Source organism: Bubalus bubalis, chromosome 15 (genome assembly GCF_019923935.1).
Source record: "Bubalus bubalis isolate 160015118507 breed Murrah chromosome 15, NDDB_SH_1, whole genome shotgun sequence".
NCBI lineage: Eukaryota > Metazoa > Chordata > Mammalia > Artiodactyla > Bovidae > Bubalus > Bubalus bubalis.
This window is the reverse complement of record NC_059171.1, coordinates 52,982,274-53,006,453: the sequence shown is the minus strand read 5'-3', so window position 1 is coordinate 53,006,453 and position 24,180 is coordinate 52,982,274. Positions and strand designations below refer to the sequence as shown.

At 44.3% G+C, this 24,180-nt stretch overlaps 1 long non-coding RNA gene across 1 annotated transcript in view; it reads right to left on the bottom strand.

The window, feature by feature from the left end:
- Positions 1-1,705: 1,705 nt before the first annotated feature.
- The window catches only part of LOC123329487, a 96,471-nt gene continuing 73,996 nt past the window's right edge, over positions 1,706-24,180 (bottom strand). The window contains exon 2 of the long non-coding RNA XR_006544988.1: positions 1,706-2,050. This is a non-coding gene — a long non-coding RNA (uncharacterized LOC123329487). The remainder of the gene's footprint in view (positions 2,051-24,180) is intronic.

Here is a 24,180-nt window from a genome sequence, read left to right as displayed (position 1 = left end):
AGTGTTAGGATTTGTTTCCTTTTAAGAAATATGTCCTTTCAATCTATACTTCTTAGTTACATGATCTATATCTTTTGGTCGTTGGTAGTCGAATATTGGGCTTCCCTGGCAGCTCAGATGGTAAAGAATCTGCCTGCAATGCAGGAGACTCAGGTTTGATCCTTGGATCAGTAAGATCCCATGGAGAAGGGAATGGCTACCCACTCCAATATTCTTGCCTGGAGAATTCCATGGACAGTAGAATTTTATGTTGACCATTAAGAAATTTTTTGCTACAAAGGGAATTTTAAAGTAATTTTTCAAATTCTAATAAGAGGATCAAGACTCTTTCTCAGAAAAATTCCTCATTTTCCAGGTTAGGAAACAGCATCCCAGAAAGTTTACATAAGTTATTCAAGGTCACACAGTGGATTCATAACCAAGGCTGGACTGAACACTGAGTCCTGCCCAGAGGGAGGTACTTTTAACAAAAGTTATGATACTTCTTTCTTGCACACTCCGCTAAGAAACTTCACTAGTAAATAATACCTGTAGGATTGAACCAAAAAGTCTTTAGTAGAGCTTTGTCTACTGAACATAGTATATGTAATCTGGCCAAAAGATTCCCATCCTAAGCATCACCGTGACAAACATACCAGAGCCTGCCTGTGTCAGGACACGGCATTTGGCTTTGCATTTCACCTCTTTTGTCCATAGGCTTCCCTGGTGGCTCAGATGGTAAAGTGTCTGCAGGCAATGCGGGAGACCTGGGTTCGATCCCTGGGTCGGGAAGATCCCCTGGAGAAGCAAATGGCAACCCGCTCCAGTACTCTTGCCTTTAAAATCCCATGGACGGAGGAGCCTGGTGGGCTACAGCCCATGGGGTCACAAAGAGTCGGACACGACTGAGCGACTTCACTTTCACTTTCTTCTGGCCATAGGACAGCTACTGTAATGAAGCATGTGTTTTGGGACTCGAGTGCTAGATTCTATGCTCCCAAAGAGTGAAATAGGTAGTATATTATGTAAGAAAACCCAGATAAATAAATAGAACATCTATGCTGCCAAAGAGGAGCTAAAACCCACAGCATCCACAGAAGATCTGTGGTTACTTCAAGAGGGATCGGCAGCACTGCCACTATTCATTATGGAAATAGGCTTGAGCTAATGACCAACCCAGAGGATATTGTTCACAGTGACGAAGAGCACCCCCTCCTGCTGTTCTCTCCACCCCTTCCACTCCTGTCCAGCACACACAAACCCCAAGAATTACAACCTATTCACCTTGGTCAATTTCTTCAGTTTCATGTACAATAAAATTTTTCAACATTCCTGAGTTGAATGTTGAACTTAGTACAGGTTCAGCATTGAATGCATTCTTTCCAAGCTCATAATTCTGCACCTTTAACCTTTAATGAAACGCAACATTCAGCTAATCATCTGGACGATTTTTGTTCTTCTATAGTAAACAGGCAAAATGACGGAGTAGAAAGAGTTCATCAGCTGGTCTCTCACCTAGATGTGAGAACTACCTTGATGCCTAATCAGTAGAAAGCTTTTCATTTGATTTGGCTTCTTTAGTGGGTGTGTATATTAGGTCCTCTAACTTTTCTGAGGTTCAATGTACTTATGTATTAATATAAAAATTGGGTAAATGATATCTGCCCCACATAGTATCAGTAGGGATGATCTGTTTGCAAGTAATAGAAACTATCTGGAGCCATACTAACCAAAAATTAAGTGTTTATTAAGGAAACAGGGATGCATTTCAACCCAGGAAATAAGCAAGACTTCGGGCAAGGCTAAAACCATAAATTGAGATTCAAAAGTCTTTAATCATTCTTGATCTCTTGTCCCTGTACCTTCTTCAATCTTCTCTACCTCTGGAAGGGCCAGCTTCTCTGCCTCTCTGTCCGTACAGCAGAACATAGGGCAGAAGAGGTGACCAGTCATGTGGTTGAAGGCATGTTACCAAGCTCCTCGAGAACTGTTTTCAGCATGGGAGAATGGGTCTATTCATAATTGTCTCTCTCCTTGGGCTCCCCAGGTGGCTCAGTGGTAAAGAATCCACCTGCCAACAAAGGAGACACAGATTAGATCCCTGAGTTGGGAAGATCTGCTGGAAATGGCAACCTACTCCAGTATTCTTGCCTGGAAAATCCCATGGACAGAGTAGCCTGGTGTGCTACAGTCTATGGGGTTGCAAAAGAGTTAGACATGACTTACCAACTAAACAACTCCCCTTTAAAGATTAAATAAACTAATGTGTATATTAAAGACTTAGAGGAGCCCTAACAGTAAGCACTAAATAAATACAACTCATTATTACAGGTCCACAAGTTCAATTCTAAAGGAAATCAACCCTGACTATTCATTGAAGGACTGATGCTGAGGCTGAAGATGAAGCTTCCAAACTTTGGCCACCTGATGCAAAGAGCCGACTCATTGGAAAAGACCTGATGCTGGGGAAGATTAAAGGCAGGAGGAGAAGAGGACGACAGAGTATGAGATAGTTGGATGGCATCACCGACTCAATGGACATGAGTTTGAGCAAACTCCAGGAATGGTGAAGGACAGGGAAGCCTGGCGTGCTACAGTCCATGGGGTCACAAAGAGTCAGATATGACTCTGCAGCTGAACAACAACAAGCTCTTTCCCTCAATTTTCAATCTCCAAAGCTCTGAAAGTCAAAATCTTTTGTAAGTTTTTAGAAAATTATTTAGTGTCAAAACATAACCTGACTTGAATTGATGCAATCAATGTCTTAATTTCAGTCAATGAGAATATGTATATGTTTTGCTACAGAAATAGTAGTATGTTTGGTTATGGTGTGTTGGTCAGAACCCACTGTGGGTGCTAAGTCACTTGAGTCACTTTGCGACCCTATGAGCCATAGCCTGCCAGGCTCCCCTGTCCATGGGATTTCCAAGGCAAGAATACTGGAGTGGGTTGCCATTTCCTCATCCATAGGATCTTCCCAACCCAGGGATTGAATCTGCATCTCTTATGTATACTGCATTGGCAGGCAGGTTCTCACAATCCACTGAGGATACTAGAAAATATATGATAAATGCACCTAACTTTCTAAAATTAAAAAATTCTGAATTTTGAAACAAATCTGGTCCCAAGGGTTTTGGCTAAGTGACTGGGGGCTTGTTTTACTAACACTAAAAAATTTCAATTATGGCCTAAGCCTTAGGTAATACCTTAAGATATTAGTTTATATTTGAACCTCATTAGAAAAGCAAACTTTCTCACTGAATCATCTTATTTACCAACCACAACCACAACAGAACCACAATAAAAGCAATGCAACTTTAGCCGGGTATTAGTCAACATGGGCTGCCATAACAAAATACCATAGACTGAGTGACTCAACCCACAGAAATTTATTGTTGAATAGTTCTGGAAGCTAGACATCTGAGATCTGGATGCCAGCAAATTTGGATTCAGTGAAGACTTTCTGGTTTATAGAGAAAGTGCTGTGTGCTCAGCTGACCTCTCTGTATCCATGTGGTAAGAAGGACAGAGAAATCTCTCTGGTATCTCTTCTTATAAGGAAACTAATCCCTTCATGAGGGCCCTTCCCTTGTGACCTCACCTCACCCAAATTATCTTCCAAAGACCCCAGCCCCAAATATGATCACATGGTGGGCTGGGACTTCAACATGTGAAATTAGAGGGGACACTGCAGATGGCGACTGTGGCCATGAAATTAAAAGATGCTTGCTCCTTGGAAGAAAAGCTATGAACAACCTGGACGGTGTATTAACAAGCAGAGACACTACTTTGCTGACAAAGGTCTATTTAGTCAAAGCTATGGTTTTTCCAGTAGTCATGTACGGATGTGAAAGTTGGACCATAAAGAAAGCTGAGCACCAAAGAATTGATGCTTTCGAACTGCGGTGCTGTAGAAGACCCTTGAGAGTTCCTTGGACAGCAAGGAGATCAAACCAGTCAATCCTAAAAGGAAATCAACCCTGAATGTTCATTGGAAGGACGGATACTGAAGCTGAAGTTCTAATACTTAGGTCACCTGATATGAAGGCCAACTCACTGGAAAAGACTTCGATACTGGCAAAGATTGAGGGGAGTAAGAGAAGGGGGCGACAGAGGATGAGATGGCTGGATGGCATCATTGACTCAATGGACATGAGTTTGAGCAAATTCCAGGAGATAGTGAAGGACAGGGAAGCCTGGGATGCTGCTAGTCCATGAAGTTGAAAAGAGTCAAACACAACTGGGCAAGTGGACAGCAACAACCATTCAGTCCAGAACAGCCAGTTACCTAAATAACTCAAAGGCAAGGTGCAGGATACCAATTCATGCACTGATTCATTCATTCATTTAGTCAATAAGCTTTTCCTTTAAGCACCTTCTATGTCCACACAGCTGTTCTTATACAGACTTGAGGGAGGCAGATACAGTCTCTTCTACCACATTCTAGTGACACCCCTCTGCTTCCTGATGAAGGGAAGCGCGCAGAAGGCACCGTGGACTGATTGTGTCTGTTCTCTGCAATGTGCCATCGTTAGCCTCCCCAGGGCTCTGTGCCAAAGCCTGGCCTGCACGGCAACTCCATTTGACAACTGAGGCCTCTTACAAAGCAGTGACCTCGGTCCCATTAACGTGCTTGCCTCGAGGTGTGGAGTCCCCGCGTGCACTCTGTGGTCTGCCGGGATTTAGCACACTCAAGGCAGCAGACACAGTGGAGACCCATCCTAAGTAAACACAGCTCCCGAGGGCTCACAGCAGACTCAGACAACCCTTTTTCCTTCATCAGACATTCTCTATCTAGAAAGTGAGGAGTTTGGCTCAGAAGACAACGATGTCAAACTCTGCAATAGCAGCAGCATCACCTGTACCCAGGAAAGCTTACATGGGAGCCTCACATGCTTCGTACTCTGGTAATAATTATTACCTGTTGTCCCTCAAACACTGCTATGCCTTGTACTTTTGCACATGCCATTTTCTTTGTAAGGGATGTCCCCATAGAACATTCTGCAAACCTAACTCAACAACCATCTGCTCTGCGAAGCCTTTCCTGACTCTCCCTCTCCCCAAGTTCTTCCTCCAAAGTGTTAGTGACTCGTTTGCTAATTAATTCATACAGAGATTTAAATTAAACTTCCCCCATGTTGCATCAGTACTGTGCTAGAACACAGCGGAACGGCAGCCTCGCTTTACAATCTTTAAAGCTCAGCGTTTCCGGTGGCTCGGTGGTAAAAAATTCACCTGCCAATGCAGGAGATGCAGGTCGATCCCTAGGTCAGGAAGATCCCCTGGAGAAGGAAATGGAACCTGCTCCACTATTCTTCCCTGGAGAATCCCATGGATGGAGGAACCTGGCAGGCTACAGTCCATGATTGCAAAGACTCAGACATGATTGAGCATGCATGCAAACACACAATGACCTACAAAGAAGGTGACCAGCTCTGTTTGAGTGGGCCCTCAAGGATATGGAGAGCTTTGCCAAACATATTAAAGATAGGATTGGGGAGGAAGGAGGAAGTAGATTCACAGTCAGGAAACAAGGCGTGCTAAGCCATATCTTTGCAACAACATTGGTGGAGCTGATGGAGGATCATTTTGATCAACTGTACATTAGAATGTGTATGTATTGGGACAGGAACCTGAAGAAGGTGGACTGTTAAGTCAGATCTTAAAGGGTCTTGGATGATAATCAAGGTGGTTTGGACTCGGTCCTGTAGGCAAGGGAAGATCTCAAGGGTTTTTAAGCAGTGAAGTGACATCCATAAATCTGCCTTTTAGAAACATCACTCCAAGGGGCAGTAAGGTGAATGTGCTGAAAGAATTGGAGGCAGGCAAGAGAAAGGGGAGGGGGCAGTTAGAAGCAGCCCGGGAAACACATAATCAGGATGTTACTCAAGGCGGTAGCTGTGGGGAAGGCAGGAAGGCAGAGGGAATTAGGAGGGAGAGACATCGGGGTGGAGTAGTCAGGAGGAGGAGGGAGTAGGGAGGGAGGGAAAGGAGCCCAGAACAATCCCTAGGTTTCTGACTTGCAGAATCTCCACACCCCCTAGATGCCTCAATTTCTATTATTTTACTTCAGGTTCAATTATTTTTATAGGACATTTATTGAGTGCCTTCTCTGAGCCAAAATCTATGTTGATGCTGTGGATAGAAAGATGAGTTAGACAGAATGTTTTCCCTAGTTAAGGAGACAGACACATATGCAGACAATTTCAACACAATGTAATAACTGTTATCATAAAGATCCGCACAAGAATCAGTTTCTCATGTAATTATTCATGTATACTCTCTGCTGTTTTTCCTCTTCATATTTCAGTCCTCAGGATCATGGCTATGACCTCTCACATCTCAGGGATTAATTAAGCATTGAATTCAGTTGGATCCTTTGACCAGGTCTGTTATGATCAAAACTGGTTCCCCAGGAGTCCTACAGGGCTCATATCTACCAGAGAATGAATAGTATATCCTAACCCCAAGACTGCAAGTGTTCTTGACCTGACATAGTTCATGAGTCTATAAAAATGTCCAATGAAACACAACAAAGAAGGCAGGGGCAGACCCAACTGGACTTGGGAAGCCCTCTCTGCTTTTAGAATACTGATCTCAGGATATGGTTGGTCCTCTGTGCCCACGGATGCAGAACCTACTGATATGGATACTGGCTATACTGTGCCATTTTCATACAAGGGACTCGAGCATCCCAGAATTTTTGTATCCAATCCTCAGTGGATGGAAATAAGTTTCCAGACTTTTGTCAGAGATCAAGTTCCACTCTTCCTTCTACTCTCATCCCCCAAAACACACATCAATCTCAGTTGAATGGAAACATTGATCAAATCTTCATGCAGTTTACTCTTCCCTCTCTAGCCCCAATTAATGGAGTCTGATTTTGCTCTGTAAATGTGTTCCTCATTATTAGCTTCATAATATGTACTTAGTTCTAATAATTTCTGCATATCTTTATTTGAGATAAAAAAAAATTCATACTATATATACTCTTTCCCTCCCCAATCAAGCATCATCTAGTTTCAGTTATTGTAGAAAATTCTGCTTGGGTTATTCCCAAACCAAGCTGTTCAAACTTTGACGTGATGTTCATGTGCCAGACTCTGGTTTATGCAATCTTCAGAAATACAAGGTGTTTCCTGACTTCATCAGTAGATGAAACAGAATTCAGTGGTTCATTCTCACCATTGACTATTAGATTCAATAAATAGAGTGTGTTCTTAAGTCCTCAATGAAGTCAGCTTTGAAAGCAGGCAAATGTGCAAACATATAAGTTAAGTCGTTGTTCCAGTTACTAAAGCTACATAACTCATTATTGAAAATGTCGTTGTTTCAGAGAACCATTTTTTTTATGCTCACAGATCCTGCAGGTCAGGAATTAGGAGAGGGAACCTGGAGATAGTTTGGGGAGCAGGAGGGAAGACTTAGGGTTACCTGATATCTGGAAACTGAGATTATCTGAAGGCGAGTTCACTCGTATCTGCTGCTGAGCTCCAATGACGCTGAAAACCAAGACTGCTGACCAAAGTGCCTCCCTGACCTCACCACGCAGCTTGACTTCCGTATAGCATGGTGGCCTTGGGGTAAGTGGCTATCCTACATGGATGGGGTGGAGCAAGCATGGCAGAAGAGGCGTGGCCTCTTAGGACCTTGCCTGGGAAGTCACATACTGTCTCTTCCACTGCAATCTGTTGTTTGAAATAGTCAAAACCCTGCCTAGACTCAAGAGCAGGAGAATTAGATTTCACATCTTGATAAGAAGAGGCAAGGTCATACTGAAGCGAGCACTTTGACAGAAGAAACCTTTGTGTACACCGCAACCCAGAGTTATTATAGTTCAGTATAACTGAAATAAAACTATCTTTTCTCCAACACTGTAGTTTTTTAATGCTAAAAGTTACAGTGTTCAAATTTTCAAAATTCTTATGCAGCTGAAGGCACTGGGCTTCTAGAGAGGACAGTGTGTTTTCTAATTATCTTGGGGGAAAGTGGTATACTAAAATTAATATAATAGTTCCAGTTATCTTCAAAAGCCGCTCTGGGATAGAAATCAAGGACAGAACATGTGTACTTTCAGAATTTGGTAGAGCATCAGCCTCAAGAAGCCTGATCTACTGCAGCATTACTGTACAAAGCCTTATTTTAAAAAATACATCCTGATGTGTTTTCCTGCTTTGGTCATTTGGTGTTTCTGTTTGTTTGTTTTGTATCCACTCCAACATGCTGCCCCTTGGAGAGGCACATGCCACTCGAGTAGGGACACAGCAGAGGAGCTGTCCCTATGGCAAGCTGGAAACCGATCTGGCGAGACAGAGGAGTTAAAAGCCAGAGGAAGCAGAGGGCAGTGGTTGGTCAGCCGTAGGTGGTCCCCAGCCTTGGTGGGAAGATGCATCCTTAAAAATAAACAAGAGTTTGGGGAAAGTCCAGAGGAGAGAGGCTTTTTCTTACATCACAGAAGCCCAGGAAATCCCAAGCCTCCTGGAGGATTCCTAAATTCAGAGGCACATGGGAGGTAAAGTTGAGAATTACCCAGGGCAGCATGCATTCAGGAGAGCCCATGAGACACTCACAGCCTCATTCACACTCACCATTCACAGACCTGGTATTTCCAGGACCGTGATGAGGGATGCTAAAATGCTAAGAGAACCCACGCACTAAGAAAGACCTGGGATGGAACTTGGACCATAGAAATAGCAACTGCAGGCTCCAACCACAGCTGGATCCCTGATGTCCAGAGCGGTGACCACTCAGTAATCCAGCAAAGGCTACCCCGTGAGCACAGTGTATCCTTGCAGAGACATTGCAAGCAGGCATCAGACAGAGCAAAATGAGACTTGACTAGGACTTCACAGCCACCTCCTCCCATCCCCACTCCAAAATCATCCACCTCCTGGAGAGAAAGACAGGAGAAGGGCTGGGAGTGGGGGCAGGGAATCCAGAACTGACTCTACGTAACTTCTATCATGGTCTGCATGCTGGTGCCCCCCTTAAATTCACATGTTGAAGCCTAACACCTAGGAAGATGGTTAGGAGGTGGGACCCTTGGGAGGTGACTAGGGTGTGAGAGCAGAGACCTCATGACCGGTGGAATTCGTGCCCTTATAAAATTGGCCTGAGAAAGCGCCCTACTCCCTCCAATATGTGAGAGGGAGAACCCCAAAGAACCCGAAAGAGGGCTCTCATCCATGCTAGTGCCTGGATCCCAGACATCCAGAGTCGAGAACTGTGAGCCATAAATTTATGTCGTTTAGAAAGTACCCAGGCTGCAGTGTTTTGTTATAGCAGACCAAACAAAGCAGGATAACTTCCCTGAAAAGATATTAATCTGTAACAGACTGAGTTTATCTTAATGACAATGATTATACCAACAGGTGACGAAATAGTTTGAAAGGACAAATATAATGTCTTTATTTCTCCACCGAGTAGGAGCTAGGGTGGAGCAGGAGAAGAGAGGCCAGAACAGGATGATATCAGTTTGTTTGGGTTTTTTGGCCACACCATGCAGCATATGGAATGTTAGTTCCCAGACCAGGGATTGAACTCATGCCCCCTGCAGTGGAAACATCGAGTCTTAAACACTGAACTACCAGGGAAGTCCCGAGACCAGTTTTAAAACAGAAAGCCTCCTTGTTTTGTATACTGGATTGTAGTGGATTCTTGTGATCATGCTACAAGCAGTACATTTTAATTATCTGTTCATTTAACCCTTTCCCTCCCAGACCGCAAGCTCACTGAGGACAGGAATCTCCCTTGTGCATCTTTCTACTTCCAGTCCTGGTAAAAGGAGATGCTCTGTAATTTCCTCTGCGTGTGTGTGTGTGTGTGTGTGTTTGTGTGTGTGTGCGCATGCTCAGTCGCTTTAGTCGTGTCCAACTCTTTGCGACCCTCTGCACAGTAGCCCACTAAGCTCCTCTGTCCATGGTATTTCCCAAGCAAGAATACTGGAGTGGGTTGCCATTTCCTTCTCCAGGGAATCTTCCAGACCCAGGGATCAAACCTGTGTCTCTGAAGTCTCCTGCATTGGCAGGCGAGTTCTTTTCCACTAGCACCACCTGGGAAGCCCCCTATAAATTCCTACTGAAAGTAATAAATGACCCATAAACATACGAATCTACCGAGAGGGGCTCAGTTGCAGGTTACTCATGGTTTGTATAACTAATGGATAACTAGGTCAGGTTTAGCTACATAGCAAAAGTTCCATAAGTTTGAAAACTCATTTCCCAGTCCTCTTCCAGCCTTGCTATGTGTCTTCACCTTGAGTTATGCAATAGTTACATAACAGAGATCCCCAGCAGAGCCCTGCACTTGAAGCCGCTTCTGTTTTGTTCAAATGAAACCCAGATTTCAGGTACATAATGATGGCACCCTAGAGCTATTATCAGTGTATATTGTGGCTTTGGTGTTGATAATGAGCATGTTCAAGTACATTTCATTCCCCTCTCTGTTTTAATCTCAACAGCACCCTGGTTACAAAGCAGTGGAGCCTGGTCTTATCTCTTCCCCTTCTGTCTGCTTTGGTTCTTTGCAGCAGATTCTTGGGTCAAGGGTCAGGTTCCATTCCTGGCTCTCACCTGGAACAAACTCTTCTTTGCTTTTCCTGTCCCCAATTGTGCTTTTAAAAAAGACAGGCTTTGGGACGACTCCATGTTCTGTCCTAGAAAATTTCTTTTCACTCAAGTCTGTAAAAGGAATGTTCCAAACGTGATAACTATATTCCTTTTGGTCACACCCCACCCAGCCATATGTTGTTGTTTTTTCAGCACACTTAGATTTTTTTGTAGGATGGCAATATGTTGTTTTTTTGGGTTGCTGCTTGTTTTGGAGTGCTTTTATTTTATTTTATTTTTTTTTAGTCCTGTGGTCGTGAGAAACACGCCATATTTCTAGGGTCAGCCCCCTTGACCAGACTCCACATTTCATGGGAGTTGGCTGGTGTCTAAGGAATGTGAAGGCTGAGGAAAGTACTTCTTTCTCTTCTCCTGGTAGATCTCCAGATATGGAGAAAGAAGGCAGAAAGGAAAGCAACCATCATTTTTATTCCTGAAAGTAAAAATGGTCTCCAACTCCGCCCACTCCCAAGACACCGATGAAGTATTTCTGTGTTTTTGTTATGTGTCTGAGTTCATGTTCATACACTCACATGTCTGTATTTGTAGAGACAATCTTTCTTATCTTTCTCATTCCACTTATTTTTCCCCGTGCTATTTCTATGCTTAAGCTTGCTCTTAAGTAGGGCTTATATTTTCCCCCTCTGTGCCTCTTTCCTGTAGCCACCTGGAGAAATCATAATAGTAGCACCATTTATTGAAACGTTATCTCTGCTTGATTCCCAAATCTCACAAGCCCTGTGAGAAAGGAGGGCTGAGAGATCAGTAATTTGTCCAGCCACAGCGCCGCCAAGTGGCATAGCAGGGGAAACACGGCTCTCGTTGACTGCGGACGCGGTGTTGTTTTATTTTACCTTCCGGACAGTCTCTCTCTCTATCCCTTGCCCTTAGCTCTGCCCGGTAAACTAAGTATCTCATCCAACAGCAGCTCATGATAAAGCCTGTCCATATCTCCATCCACATGTAACCTCTCTCATCTTGGGGAAGGAACGCATGCGTGCTCAGATGTCCGACTCTTTGCAACGCTATGGACTGTAGCCCACCAGATTCCTGTCCATAGAATTTTCCAGGCAAGAATACTGGAGTAGCTTGCCATTTCCTTCTTCAGGGATCTTCCAGACCTAAGGATCGAACCTGCATCTCTTGCATCTCTGGCATTGGCAGTCAGATTCTTCACCACTGAGCCACCTGGGAGCCCCCAATGTCATGGGAAGCAGGAATGTACTCCATTTAAAAATCAGACCCCACTTGGGATGGTCACATTGGATGAGGAAAGTCTTGCATCCTATCAGAAATAAAGGATGTTAGGAACACCAAGCCTTCAGTCACTGCAGGTCCCCTGACACTGCACCCCGAGGGGTCTCAGGATGGAGGGAAGTGGGATACTAGCCTTAGATAGTTAAGGTGTACCTCCAAGGAACAATTTCAATGAGCCCAGACTCCTGCATCTTCCCATACAGAGAAAGTGCTAAATTCATTAACTTGAGAAGTCTGGTTTTCTTTAATTAACAGCACTTTTTTGATAGTCTGACTGTTTTTTTTATTTTTTTGCACAAACTGCAATATATCCTGGCTCCTCCCTTACCTCTTCAGAGCAGTCCCTCAGAGCTGAGAGGCTGCCTCCAGACTTAAGTCTTCAGCAAGTCCCTCGAATAAGACATGATCCTCAACTTTTAAGCTGTGATTTTTTTTCAGCCTTAATTAAAATCATTTATGGCGCTGTCTTAACTTCCACAGTTACACTGATAAACATTTTAAATTCAGGACTTCGGTCTTACTCCTGGCTTTATCCTACTAAGAGAGCAATTGTGTAGGTTCTGGAGTCAGATAACCTGAATTTGAATCCAGAGCACTTTGCTTTTATGTTCTCCTTATATGTGAATATGTAGCAAGGCCAATCTATACTGGTGGCCCAGTGGCTAAGACCCTGCATTCCCAATGCAGGGGACCTGAGTTCAATCCCTGGTCGATACTGCATGCCACAATTAAAGATCCCAAGTGCCACAACTGAGACCAGGTGCATCCAAATAAATAAATAAACATTAACATTTTTTCTTAAATTTATAAGGAAAACTAACTGCCTATAGATTAGGAGTTAGGCATTAGTCCCTTTAGTTGGTTCATCTTTCAAGAAATTCAAGTGATTCTCCAGGACTTTCATTTCTAGAACTGAGCATCTTTATCAGTGTGCCGCCCCTCCACCATATTTATTCCCCAATGTGACTCTGGGAGCAACACAGTGCACCCGGGTGTCCCGGCGTATGACTTGTTACTGTCTAGACTGAAACTCGATGTGGGTAGATGTCATTCTGGCTGGAATACTCAAGAGAGGGAAGACATACTTTTTGCTGGAAATGGCTAGTTGCAAAATTTAGCTTAACCACTATTATCCTGAGCATCTTCTGCATGCCAAGACCTATCTAAATAATTATTCCAATGATCTAATCAATCATTAATAAAAAATGATAATGATTGTTATAGTAATTATAATATGTTTGCATTTTCTCTATGCATGTTCTAAGCAGCCTTTTGTGAACTGCTTTAGTCCTTACAACAAATCTGTGAAGAGGGCACTACTATTATCCCCCACTTTGCAGATGCGAAAACTGAGTCTTTGGAACTTTAAACCATTTGCAGAAGTTTGAAGGATAATCTTGAGACAGAACAGGAATTTGAACACAGGTAGTCTGCCATGTTTGCCATGCAATACTGATCCTTTTTAGTATTTACGGTCAAGTTGGAGTCTTACAACAAGTCTTGGAAGCAGGTGAAATTAGTAGTATTTTGAGAGGAGGAAAAGGCTGGGAAAGGTTAAGGGTTTGTCCAAATTCACTTGCCTTGGAAGTGAAAATGCAGGGCTTTGAGCTCAGGCCATGTGACTAGATAGACTCCAGTCTGGGGCTTTTTGTTCTCTGACAGGACTTGGATTCTCTTCATGGAGTAAAATCGAGGAACAGAAGGGTGGAAGGAAGGACTCATTTCATTATTCCTCAATCACGTGGTCAAGGAGTTACTGACTCTTTCCAGACCCTTAATAGAAGCAGCAGAAAAACTCATTTGTTTTCATTTTGGTTTCACTAACAGCCTTAGATGTCTGTGTCAAAGTCCTGAGGGTAAGATTTTGAACTTCACAGACATACTGATACACACACACACACACACACACACCCCTTTGTTGTTGTTCATAGTTGTTGTTCAGTCACTAAATTGTGTCCGACTCTTTGCAACTACATGGACTGCAGAATGCCAGGCTTCCCTGTCCTTCACCATCTCCCAGAGTTTGCTCGAAAAAATACACCTCTGATGAAGACTTAATTTTTGGTTTACCATATCCATACTCCATGTCTTAAAAATAAATCCCATTTTCCTCTCTCTGAGGAAGCCGTGAGTCCAGGGTCATGGATGAAGTACAATACCAGCTCCATGCTACACTCACTGTCTCAACTGGGTGTGGCAGTGGCCCCCTGGTTCCAGGGACCAACTTCCTACTTATAGCAGATCTCGGGCAGTTAGTCTGTGAGTGTCTACTTTGCTGATACAGTTCATTTTCCCTTGTACATAAAAGAGGGAGAGAGGGAACTCCTCAAATCATGCTTTACTTTGCATTCAGAGATGCTCTTTTGATATTTCCAGGTTGCCATCCATGTTCTGGTTTGCAGGCAGCTGGAGCAGGGCCCGGGGAGCTGCGCTTGACTGACCGTCTCCTGCACCGGAAGCCAAGCCCTGGCCCTGAGCAGCACACGTCCTGTCACACAGAAACTTCAAAGCCCACAGCTGGCTTTTATGTTGGCTCCAGGACAACCCCAGACTTTTCTTCTCCCATTCTTTTGTTCATGATGTTTCCACGGATAAAACTGCCTTTTCCTCCCCATTTTCAATTTTACCTTTTGGGGTCTCACTCATCTTTCCAAGATCAGTAGAATACAGAGTTATATGCAGAACAGTAAAGCAGAAAAGTGAAATGGATTTGGGGGAGGTGGGGAGAGTGTTCAATTTTAATTAGAGTGGTGGGTCAAACTGGGAAGGGGATATGTAAGGAAAAGTCAGGAGGAAGCCAGGGAGCTGGCGGTAAGGATGTGTGTTGTGTGCTAAGTTGCTTCAGTCGTGTCCAACTCTTTGCAACACTATGGACTGTAGCCGTCCAGGCTCCTCTGTCCATGGAATTCTCCAGGCAAGAATACTGGAGTGGGTGGTCATTTTCTTCTCCAGGGGATTTTCCCAATCCAGGGATAAAACCCGGGTCTCTTATGTCTCCTGCATTGGCAGGCAGGTTCTTTACCACGAGGGCCACCTCAGCCCAGATGTTGCAAGGGAACCCAAGAAGCCGCAGCAGGCCAGGTGGGGTGGTTGGAGCTGAGGAGGAAATGAGGGGCTGCAGGAGGTGAGAGAGGAGTGGGTGTGTTAAGAGGTGGGACCAGACCCTGCAGACTAAGAGTTTGATTAAGAATCTGGCTAAGAATTTGACTTCCTCTCTAAGTGAGATGGGAGTTACTTTCATAATATTGATAGAGGGTTAGTTATCCTGTAGTTAACAGCTTTGCTAGTAACCAGCATTGAGTACCCTCTTCATTATGATTTCAGAAGCATTCATTTGTGACTATATTTAAGATCTCTCTCCATTGGTCCTTTGTCAATGAGCAGACTAGTATCCTTTGAGCCAAAAACGTGGGTACCAGTCTTATCTGCATCACTACTGTCTGGGTGTCCTGGGGTAAGTCACTTGTTCCACAGTTGCTCCATTTCATCTTCAAGATTAAGGTGATGATATCTCTAGTTTATCTAATGGGGCACACAGGAAGAATGATATAATGTACCTGAAAATGCTTTAAAATACAAAGTACTGTAAAAATATCATATTATTGGGCTGACCAAAAAGTTTGTTTGGATTTTTCTATATGATGCTATCAAGAACCCAAATGAACTTTTTTGGCCAACCCAGTGCTCTTATTTAAGGGCAGAAAGGTCTCCAGAGAAATGAAAATGCTATCCACAGTTGTCAAGAAGGCAGATACACTTGGTTTATCAGCTGGCGTAGATATTCACCTAGCTGGGTCCTTAAGGAATATCATGATTCCAGAATACAGGCTCTGTTCGGAAGCATAACACAGGAGGCAGAATAATTTCCTAGGGCTTCTGTAAAAATGACCATTATTGGTGGGGCCAGGGGAGTGGGGCTTCAAAGAACTGAATCGGACTCCCTCACAGTCCTGAAGACCAGAAATCCAAAGCCAAGGTGTCGGCAGGGTCAAGCTATCTTCAAAAGCTCAAGGGGAGAACCCTCTCTTGCCTCTCATCTTGAGTTCCTTGATTTAATTGCATCTGCAAAGAAGTTCCATGTAGCAGCCTGGACAGAAGAGGAGTTTGGGGGAGAGTGGATACATGTATATGTACAGCTGAGTCACTCTGCTGGACACCTGAAACTATCACAACATTGTGATAGTCGGCTCTACCCCAATACAAAATAAAAAGTTAAAAAACAAATAAGATAAAAAAAAAACAAATAAGATAAAAAATTAAAGCAATAAAATAAACCTGTCTCACCTATCTTGGGTTTCCCATGTGGCGCTAGTGCTAAAGAATCTGCCTGCCAGTGGAAGAGACATAGAGAAGTGGGTTCGATCCCCGAGTCGGGAAGATCCCCTGGAGGAGGGCATGGTAACCCACTCCAGTATTCTTGCCTGAAGAATTCCATGGACAGAGGAGCACGCAACAGTCCATGGGGTTGCAAAGAGTCGGACATGACTGAAGCAACTTTGTATGTACACATACACACTCACATATCCTAACCAAAAAAAATAAAGACTTTTTTTTTTCCCTAAATAAGGCCATATACATAATTTCTGGGGATTAGAATGTGAACAAATCATTTGGTGGTCCACCATTCAACTGGCAGGAAAAGACAGTTTGAGGACAAGCGTTACTGATGATAGGAAAACGATGCAAAATAACTGGGCTCAAATTGGTATTTGGCTACAGCACTTTTAGAATTAAAGAGTCAGTTCTAAACTGATCTTCTTTCTAGGAACTTCAAGCTCTGTCTCCTGAAAGGAAAAACATTTACTAAGCTATTGTATCTTATTGAACCTGCTGGTTTAGAGCATCTGTTGAGATAAATGTCTCCTTACCAAAAACTGTAGAATTGTGTATGGTAGGACTTGAAAGGACGATTGAAATGATCTAAGTCAACTTTGTTCTTTGAAACCCTAGTGATATTTTCAAAGTCACAAAGAAGTAATGAGCCAGACCTTGGAGTCTAGGTCCTAGACCTGGTGCACATGACTTCCTCATGACCTGTTGGTAATTCTTCCTTCAGTCCTTGCCCCTTCCTCCTCAGGGTGGAGGAGGCTGGATTCATAGCCTAACGCCTAACCCTCTACAAAAGAAGAGTCCCCTCAACCATCCTCTAAGGCTTAACTCTTTTGTATACTTGATATAGATAAGGAGCATGAAAAGTCAGGTAACCATTTTTCCCTACCTCTTGGTAAATTTCATTTACATTCTACATCTCCTTTGGGATACAGTTTCCGTTTCCTTTGGCCCCAGCTAAGAGTTCCATTTTCACCTCCAGTTACAAGTTCTATCGCAGATATAAAGAATGTTATGGGAACTTACCAGAGGCAAACCTCTCAGCCCATAGTGGGTTCAGGGGAAGCTATGGGTGACCAGGAATTTAGTAGCTAAGTGAAGTCCTAAATGCTGAGCAGCAGTTCTTCACATGCACGGGGACACTAGCGGAGGCTGTGGGAAGGCAGAGGAGAGAGAGGTGTGCATGCTCAGTCAGTCAGTCATGTCCAACTCTTTGCAACCGCAAGGACTGTAGCCCACCAGGTTCCGCTGTCCATGGGACTTCACAGGCAAGAATACTAGAGTGGAGTGCCATTTCCTCCTCCAGGGGATCTTCCAGACCCAGGGATCAAACCTGCATCTCCTGTGTCCCCTGCACTACAGGCAGATTCTTTACCTGCTGAGCCTTGGGGGAAGCCCCTGAGGGGACAAAGGAGAGGATGGCATTTCAGGCAGATGGAGAGACATTTGCAAAGACCTGGAGAGAGAAGGCAATGGCACCCCACTCCAGTACTCTTGCCTGGAAAATCCCATGGGCGGAGGAGCCTGGTGGGCTGCAGTCCATGGGGTCACTAAGAGTAGGACACCACTGAGCGACTTCACTTTCACTTTTCACTTTCACGCATTGGAGAAGGAAATTGCAACCTACTCCAGTGTTCTTGCCTGGAGAATCCCAGGGACGGGGGAGCCTGGTGGGCTGCCGTCTATGGGGTTGCAGAGAGTCAAACACGACTGAAGCAACTTAGAAGCAGCAGCAGCAGCAGCAGGGCTGAGAGAGGACACCACGCTTTTTTGGAACTGGCGTTGAAGTTTGGTGCAGCCAAAATGTGGAGAGGCGCAGTTATATGTGGGCCTGAAATGGGTAAAAGAAGAAGAAATTGTGGTGAAAGGTGAGGTAAGAGAGGGAGGCAGGGGATAACCCTAAGGGCCCATGCATGTCAGGCTAACAAATTTGAGTTTATTCTACAGGCAATGGGAAGCTTTTTTTTGGCCAGGATCTGACTTATATTCTGGTAAAAATGTCTCTGGCATATGTAATCAGGGGATTAGAGGAGAAAAAATAATGGAAAGGGAAAAGCTGTCTAATGGTTTAATTATGGAAACAGCAACAATGAATTGATGTCAGACACTGTACTGAGTGCTTTTTTAAAGTTTTTTTCTTTCCTTTTTTTTATGTGGGCTATTTTAAAGTCTTTAAGGAATTTGTTACAATACTGTTTCTGTTTTATGTTTTGGTTTCCTGTGGTGAGGCATGTGGCATCTCAGTTCCCTTTCCAGGGATTGAACCCACACCCCCTGCATTGGAAGGCAAAGTGTTAACCCCTGGACTGCAGGGAAGTCCCTGTATGAAGCGCTTTGATTATCTTGTGCAATCCTCACAAGAATCTTGCAAGATAAGGAAGAATATTACTGCCATCTTACACGTGAGAAGACTGAGGCACAGATGGTTACAATCCTGTGACTGTCGTGTGGGAAAATGGATGAGAGGGTTGGCAAAGTGGATGTAAGTGGATCAGTTAGGAGGATTTTTCAAAAATCCAGGCAAGTGATACTGGCAACTCGGATCAGGGTAGGAACATGAAGATGAAGAGCAGTGAACACACCTGAGAGATTTTAGAAGTGAAGCCAATAGGACTTGCTGATGGATTACATTTTGGGAAATCAAAGAATCGAGGATTATTCCTAGGACCTTGCTTTAAACGGACAGAATTCGGTGCATTCTGAGGTCATAAATAGTTGTGCAGAACAAAGTGGGAATTGGCTTTAGAAACTGAATTCTGTAAAGAGCCTAAACTTGGTTTTATCGACACATGCTATTTATTGTCTTTAAAAAAAAAAAGTCCCATTCTTTTCCATCCATTTTCTGCTTTGTGTTTAATTGCTTGTGTGCGCACTCAGTTGTGTTCAATTCTTTGCAACCCCATGGACTGTAGCCCACGAGTCTCATCTGTCCATGGGATTCTCCAGGTAAGAATGCTGGAATGGGTTGCCGTTTCCTCCTCCAGGGGATCTTCCTGAGCCAGAGATCAAACCCACATTACTTTCGTCTCCTGTATTGACAGGCAGGTTCTTTACCACTAGCACCACCTGGGAAGCCTCTTGTGTTTAACAGAGGCACAGTTAAATCACTCCTTGTGGGGGAGGTGGGGGAGCATTGCACAGAACTACAAATGCATGTCTGAGGGCTAAGCCTTACTGAGAAGTATGGAAATGGAAAAATGTGTTTCTTCCTCTTTTTGTTCTTGCATTCTGTCTCTGTCTCTGTCTCTCACTGTGAATATCTGTCTCTCACTCTGATTCCAACCTGCAATGCATATGAGGTAAACCAATGATGAGTAAACCAATGACGAGAACAGTAGGAGCAACCAACTTCCACTTAGGCTGACAGAGACTCTGAAGATAACCGGGGCTCCCGAGGGTCTGGAGGCCCCCAGAGAACTTCCTCCTCTCTATTCAGTAGGTAGAAGGGGTTTTTGAGGGCATGCTTTGGAGCCTGGCAGACTATAATCCACGGGGTCACGAAGAGTCAAACATGACTGGGAGACTTTCACTGCCACTATTTTCTTTTTGACTTAAAAGTTGTTGGTTGGGCTCTTTGTCTGTGCCAGGTCCTGAGTGAGCTGCCCCTCTCTCAGGCATCAAGTCCACTGCAAGCCAAGCTCAGCGGGCTGGTGACAATTGGAGCCTGGCAATTAAAAACACTCAGCCAATTGTGGCTATCTCCAGCTGCTCCTCACATCCTCAGATTCACTTCTGTCTCCAGCCACCCCTTGGCTCACTGCTGCAATGGAGTGAACTAGTTATCATTATTTAAAAGGGAAATAAGTATAAGTGAGGGAATAAAGTGACCTTTTGCTTTTCCCTCCCTGGACAGGTGGAAAAGGACCCTGGCAAAGGATTTAATTGAGTCCTTATGAGGGGTAATCTTGAAGCTATATATTTGAGTCATGCATGAGTGCTCAGTTGCTAAGTTGTGTCCAACTCTTTGTGGCCCCATGGACTGACTATAGCCCATCAGGCTCCTCTGTTAATGGGGTTTTCCAAGCAAAGATACTGAAATGGGTTGTCATTTCCAGGGGATCTTCCCATCCCAGGGGTCGAATCAGAGTCTCCTACATTGGCAAGCAGGTTCTTTACCACTGAGCCACCAGGGAACCCATATTTGGGTCATTGCAAAGCAAAGGAAGTAGATACGAAGAAGTTCAATTATGGGACCCTTGAACTTAACCTGAGTTCTGGATACTGACATCAACCACCTACTTTATACCTCCACTAGCTTATGAACATTACTTTGCCAACAAAGATCCATATAGGCAAAGCTATGGGTTTTCCAGTAGTCATGTATGGATGTGAGAGTTGGACCATAAAGAAGGCTGAGCACTGAAGAATTGATGCTTTTGATCTGTGGTGTTGGAAAAGACTCTTGTGAGACCCCTGGACAGCAAGGAGATCAAACCAGTAATCCTAAAGGAAATCAACCCTGATTGATTCACTGGAAGGACTGACGCTGAAGCTGAAGCTGCAATACTTTGGCCACCTGATGTGAAGAGCCAATTCTTTGGAAAAGACCCTGATGCTGGGAAAGATTAAAGGCAGGAGGAGAAGGGGACAACAGAGGATGAGATGGTTGGATGGCATCACCGACTCAGTGGACGTGAGTTTGAGCAAGCTCTGGGACATAGTGAAGAACAGGGAAGCCTGGCATGCTGTAGTCCATGGGGTCCCAAAGAGTTGAACATGACTGAGTTACTGAACAACAAAGCTTATGAACAGACATCTCAAACTTAACAACCTAAACAGAACTCTGGAATTTTCCCCAATCCCACTGCCATGTCAGTGGGACCACAGTTTACATGGATAATTGTGTTCAGTATTCCAAGACAGTGACCAGCCAGTCAGGAAGTGATGAAGAGGCATCCATGCTTATGAGGACAGGGACCAAGAAGCCCATGCAAGAAGGATAAGGCTGCAGTTCCAGGATCCTGGAGAATCTATAATATTGCTGATGGAGGGAGGGGACAGCAGACCCTTGGCTACACTGGGCCCTCCTATTCAGACTGGACCTCTCAGTCTCATCTTTCCTTCCATACCCTCCTTGGGTTTGCAAATGTTTACTTAAATGTATCTTCAGCAGGAATGGGCTTCCCTGGTGGCTCAGATGGTAAAGAATCTGCCTGCAACACAGGAGACCCAGGTCCAATCCCTGGGTTGGGAAGATCCCTTGAGAAAGGGAATAGCAAATCACTCCAGTATTCTTGCCTGGAGAATTCCATGAACAGAGATGCCTGGAGGCATGGGGGTCACAAAGAGTCAGACACGACTGAAGCAACTAACATATAACATAACCTAATCAGCAGACTAGCTACATAATCTGTGCGACCCACAACAAAATGAACATGGGAGCGTGTTCAGTCGCTCCCATCGTGTCCGACTCTCTGTGACCCTATGGACTGTAGCCTTGCAGGCTCCTCTATCCATGGGGTTCTCCAGGCAAGAATACTGGAGTGGGTTGCCATGCCCTCCTGCAGGGGATATTCACCACCCCGGGATCGAACCCACATCTCCTGTGTCTCCTGTATTGCCAGGAGATTCTTTACCACTGAACCACCAGTGAACCCCAAACATGGGAGGCATCCCATTTAAAAGTCATTAAGAACTTCAAGATGATGACAGCAAATATTAATCCAAGTTAAGGACCCTTCTAAGCTGGGGGCCTGGGTCACACACGTGTGCAGCCCACCCTTCTCTGCATTCAGAGTCCCAGTACTGCACAGCAAAATGCCATCACCCTCCCTTCTCATGTCAGCTGCTTCTCTGAGACCCCTTCACCATCTGTTTCTTAGAGTTGTGACCATCTTAGTGATATAAAAATTTCATTTATATTGAGCTTTTTATTGTCTTGAAGTCTGAGAATGGATTTAGATACATTGTAAGTAGTTAGATTCCTGCTGATATGAAACACGAGAAGTTGGTTTCAGCCACACAAGAAGGCAAGTCCATGGACCTTTTGCTTGATCTGGTCTCAGGATAACCCATAGTGGTCTGGGTGCGGGTTGCTTCTCAAATTGACATGAAGGCACAGGGCTTATTCCAAGAGCCCTTTCTTTAGCCCAAGAGCCCTTTCTTCCCTCCTTGATTTATAGTCACTTTAACAAGACTATGCTTGTTGACTAAGTCCGTGCATGGAGATAAATGCAACTCCAATCACAGTCTTAAAGGGCCAGAGAAAACAATTCCTCAGAAATATTCCCACACTAATATCCTCCTTGGCTTCCCAGGTGGCTCAGTGGTAAAGAAACCACGTGCCAGTGTGGGAGACAGGAGTTCAGTCCCTGGATTGGGAAAATCCCCTGGAGAAGGGAATGGCAACCCACTTCAGTATTCTTGCCTGGGAAATCCCATGGACAGAGGAGCCTGGCGGGCTATAGCCTGTGGGGCCCCAAAGAGTCGGGCACGAGTTAGTGACTAAGTAACAACAATGTCCTCCTTAAAAATGCTCTGCTTTAGAACTCAGAGACTATCTAAGACCTTTATCATAGAATGTTCCAGAAGATGGAAACAACTTGTGGATAAACATATACTTTATCTCTCTCTACCATTCAAAGCCTCTTGAGATAGTGGCTCTTATAATCTCATTCACAGATTAAAGAAATCAATCTACTTAAAGACATAACTGTTTTACCACATGCAACACTTTGGGGGAGAAGAGTTCCCTTCGACTTTGCACTTTTTGACAAGTAACACACATCCCAGACTTTGCTTTAGGTACAGCAAGGCCACTCTGTCACTGGACGTGAGGTCATTTCCCCCCCATGTCTCTCTCCTCCTTATGTAGGTTCTAATCTACCCCTGGGCATTAAAGCAACATGACATAAGAATATATTTTCTAAATTTGCATAAAATGAGAGCTTCACAGATGGGCAGCACATGGTTCCCATAAGTCCAGTGTGAAAATGGCTCGATAACACTTGTCGCTACACACATTCTTTCCACATTTCTGGCACACGTACATCTTAAACAAACAGGAATTGCGACAAGCAAAACAGATGGGCAACAAAAAAAAAGTTTCCAAGGCACACATCCCAAAATTCTTCCTTGAACATGGTACTGTATCACTTGTCACAATAAATCTGAAAGTAGTTTGGGTATTAACAGACAGTCTTTGCTGGAGGGGAAAGCTCAAGATATTCATTTCCATGGCTCAGGAAGAAACACCGGGAACACCTTTGCCTCTCCTAATTATGGGAGACAGGCTCCAAATCACCCGTCTGTATAGCGGTTGCTCGTTAAGTATGTAGGAAACAGTGCTTGGTGTCCTCAGCTTTTGTCACTCCACGGAAATAGAAGTGGTATAACTAGAGAGTGGACCAAAGCACATTTCACAGTCCACACACTGTCAAGTGTATTTCTTGATTTATCTGAAGCTGCACTCTACCAGGTAGCTTCTATCCAAAGACGCTCACCTCCCCATAGAAGAATAAGACACACTGGCGAGGTTTCGACATGTGCAGCCTACTCCACTTTTCTCAGGAGTTGCAGGCACCATGACAGCTCTAACCAGATTTCTAAATTTCTGAAAGTACTTGGAAGGAAGTTAAAAGAACATGTGATGAGAAGTTAGGAAACCAGGGCTTTGGCCCTACCTTTATCACAGGCTACCTGAGTGGACTGAGCAAAGCATCTACCCTCCCTGAATGTCCGTTGTTACCTGTCTAGTTGGTCCACCACATGGTCCTGTTTCCCCACTGCTATCCTGGCAAGTTATCCCTTAAACTCTAAGACTCGGGAAACTTTGGAGCCAACATCTATTCAGTCACGACTGCTGTTCCAGGCATGAAGGCTCTGGGTGCCAGGTCTACAGAGATGCTAGCACCTGTTTCGGGACCAGAATGTCCGTCCCCCACCTCCTTGTTTGCTCCACCCTTAGACAAGTCCTCTCCCCACAACCACTCGTCTTCCTCTCCCGCCCCACAGCTGAAGGCATCCCTCAGAGCCCAAGAGATGGCAACAGGCATAGTCTCCACCCATT